Here is a 3,907-nt window from a genome sequence, read left to right as displayed (position 1 = left end):
TTATTGTTTATCATGTAAATTTTACAACTTTGGATTATGGGAAAATAATGCAATAGTGAATTTTGACTTATTGTTAACTCAAATTTGATTCAGCAAATTAAATTCTTCAAATATATGATATTAACCTAAACTAATTATCTGTGGACCTGCACTTTATCCCTTCTTCTGGGACTTCTTCCAACATTCTGGTCTTCTGGTCACAAGAGACACAGCTGCCATTCCACAGTGAGGCTGCTGTGCTGCCCAGATGAAGAAGTAAAGCTCAACCCAAGAAACAAACTTTGCAAGTCCCTGGAGCAAGTCTGCACAAAAACGTCGCCCACCCCAAGATCAGAACGGAGGAGGTAGTTTGGCTATGTTGTGGGCCCTTCCAACACCTCAACAGTTAAATCAAGGATAAAATCACATGGGTTGATGTCCAACCAGCTGACAGACCAGGTTAGGTAGGGAGTCACACAAAGGTGCATTGTTCTTCTCCGTTTGTTTATTTTAAAGAGTTAAAGTTGCGGGAGATTGCCAAAACCATTTTTCCATGCTTTGAAATCCATTCTAAAGAATATACTGGGCAGATTGTGGCAAACTGAGCTATAAACTGCAAGGTTGGGTGTATCAACAGACATCCTCATTCCTCTCTTGTGTGCAATATCAGTTTCTGGTTTTGACTTTTTTCAGCTTTACTGAGGTATAACTGACAAATAAACCAGAATAAATGTAAAGTATACAACATGATGATTCAATGCATGTAATCCTTGTGAATGGACTCCCACAATCTAGTTAATTAACACTTTTGTGTGTGTGTGTGAGAGAGCATTTAAGTTCTACTCTAAGTAAATTTCAATTATACAATACAGTATTATCAACTTTGGTCACGACGTTTATGCATTAGAGCCTTAGAACTTATTCCTTTTAAAATGTCTGTTGTTCTCATGGAGACTGTCACCACTTTGAGGGGGATGTCCCAAGGTAAATCTGAGTGTTGACTGAGAGATGGGGGGAATAGGGCAGCTTGGTAGTAGGAAGCTGAGAAGCTGGGCTACCAAGAGGCTTGACTTTTCTGTCGGTTCAGTGAGTCAATGTAATGAAAAATGGCTCCTAGAGCATAGCTAGTCTTAACATTGTCAGTTTTCTGAGTCAGCTTTAGCATGTTGTTCCCCAGAAACATGAATGCTTGCAGTAGGAAGCTGACACAGGAGAAATCCAAGCATATATATAAAAGGGTCGTTCTGTGGATGAGTCTCAATTGTCTAACACATACACTTGATTGAAGTTTCAAAGTCTCCAACCACAAGACTGCCTCCTTTCTCTGCATTGATAAGGCCAAATTTGGCTTCAAAATCATGGTGGTAGGAAAATGCATAAAAATTGAAGTTCTTTAATTCTTCCATTTTGCTCACTTTGTTTTAAAGGATTTCTGCCCTTCTGTCCACACACAACTCTTAGAGGCTAACCCACCTTCTGTCCTCACAGTCCATATGTTGTTTCAGCATGTTTCTGTTCTCCTTTGAAACTGGAGACAAACCAGGGCTGACCAACTCCTTTCTACCTTTAGTAGATTCTTTTTTATAACCTCCCAACCTCTTACCAACATTGATACAAGACCTTGTACATGTAGAAATGGAGATTATAGATTGTGTTAAACATCTGGAATGCTGTTGTGCTACCAACTGGGCATGTCAGAAGGGTTCCCTTAACTCTTAGAAGTAAGATGACCCAAGTGGATCTTGCCCCCAAATCCAGCATGCTTGTATTACTTCTTCCTGGGGGCTTTAAAATGCTAAGAAACTGTGATCTATGTTGAAATACCTTCACCTATCCCATTCACGATGAAAACATAGCCATCTCCTATAGGGAAGGAGACACCTCCAACACTTCTTTCACCATGGGTCTCTGGCAGTTGCTTCTGAGCCTTTTCTCCTAGTAATAGGTATAAATTTGCTGTTCTCATGAGAAACAAAGAGGTGACCTTCTGGAAGATAAAATGAATTTCCTGTTTAATGTTATCTCTGTTGCTCTCCCAAGATTATGAGAATAAGCAGAAAGGCCTAACTTCAGTGCTTTGAAGTTTTTATGGGTCAAATTGGGAGCTTCTCTGGGCCACTGTGCAAACTGGAAGATGAATGTGTGGGTACAATAATTCCCATGCCAGACATGACCCTGTAGAGAACTTCATGACCACTTCCAGCTGTGGGGAGATTGGTGTGGGTGCACTGGACCCCCCTGCCCCCACAGCCACCTTGATGATGCTGAAGAAGCCCCAGATGACAGAGACCACTGTCTCCTGAGGTACACCACATCCATAAACAGACACACAAACAGGCCCAGAGATGATGCTTTCTTCATCATCTTCAGGCTCCCAAGGGTGCCTTAGTTAAGATGGCATACCTAGTACATGACAGAGTCCACATGAGTCCACAGCTTCTTTCTCTAATTCAAATGCACTTTATCATTTCATTTTCACTATTGTTTCCAAAGCCTTTTGACAGAATTCAGTCGTAACAGAGGTACTTCCAAATTTCTTTACCTAATAGTTGTTCAGATCTCTGGTTTTCCACATGAGCCCTGCATGACCTCCTTTGTGCCATCCACGGTTGTCCGTGTCATTCCCTTGGTGCAAGGAGGTGGAGGCTGCTTCCGGTTCTCCTGCTACATTCCCTAAGTACACTAAATTTTAAATGAAGCAAATTATCCTTAAATTAAAGATACATTTTGACAACATTTTAACATATGGAAATATTTTAACATAATAGACACATTTTTGTGTATAATGTTAATACAATTCCAATATTGAAACACCACACATAAACTCATAGTAGATAATACACCAAAGTTGAGTAATCTTAAATATCTCACTATGTTTTATCGACAAATTTTTAAATTATAAAGTAAAATCATATGTTTTAATTCACTCTTCTTCTGTTGCAAAGAATTCTACCTTTAACTATCCAAACTTAGGCCAGGCTTCATAGATTAAATGCATCATCTTCCACAAGCCCTCACTTTCAACAACAACTGCAAATCTGAAGGTCCCTGGGCAACAACCAGTTCTGACCAGCTGGCTATAAATCGGAGAGTTTTCACCACCTCTTCATGTTGGATAATTTGCTAAAACAATTTACAGAACTCAGGAAGAACTAAACTTACGATTACAGTTTTATTATAGCAAAAGGATACAAATCAGAACCAGCCAAAGGCAGAGAACATAGTGCAAGGTCCTAGAGGATTCCAAACACAAAACTTCTGTTGTCCTTTTCCTGTGGAGTCAGATAACAAACCTCTCAGCACATCACTATGTGATAACACACAGCATTGGCAACCGGAAACATTCACCCAGGCTGTATTGTCTAAGGTTTTTGTTGGAGTTTCATTACTTGTAGATTGCTGATGGAATCATTAGTCATGCTACTGAACTGAAATTCAAGCTCTTCTTGGCTGTCTAGAGATCTGACTGATACCATGTAACACAAAGCCCTAAGCCTCACATGATTGGTCTTCCTTTCTGGCATGGCCAACCTCTATTCTGAGTTATCTCCTTAGCACAAACTATGCTGGGCCCAGTACACCCTGAACCACCTCAGCATAAGCCATCAGGTGTGCTTGAAGCCCACCATAAATCACAAAGACAATCCTATCACCAAGGACGTTCCAACGATGTAGAGGTTTCTTCCCAGAAACTGGGACAAAGGCAAGCCAAATTTGTTATTATACAACCACTTACTCATAACCAAAAATAAATTAAAAACTACTTTTGTGATCTTCTACTATAAAATCTGAGAAACAAAATCAGTTCACACTCATATGGTAAGCCATCCAAACACTACAGAAAAGTTGGCTCCAACACTCTCTGCCAGTGAAGCTAGAATTGTCTCCTGGAAATATTTTTGGAAACATTGTAGCACATGGAAAAAAT

General features: G+C 40.0%; 1 pseudogene; it reads right to left on the bottom strand.

Annotated features, from left to right (window-relative positions):
- Positions 1-1,033: 1,033 nt before the first annotated feature.
- Positions 1,034-3,503, bottom strand: LOC131831100 (ectonucleoside triphosphate diphosphohydrolase 6-like; annotated as a pseudogene).
- Between the last annotated feature and the right edge of the window lie 404 nt (positions 3,504-3,907).

This window comes from Mustela lutreola, chromosome 5 (assembly GCF_030435805.1).
Source record: "Mustela lutreola isolate mMusLut2 chromosome 5, mMusLut2.pri, whole genome shotgun sequence".
NCBI lineage: Eukaryota > Metazoa > Chordata > Mammalia > Carnivora > Mustelidae > Mustela > Mustela lutreola.
The sequence above is the reverse complement of the archived record's forward strand: the minus strand, read 5'-3'. Positions and strand labels throughout refer to the sequence as shown.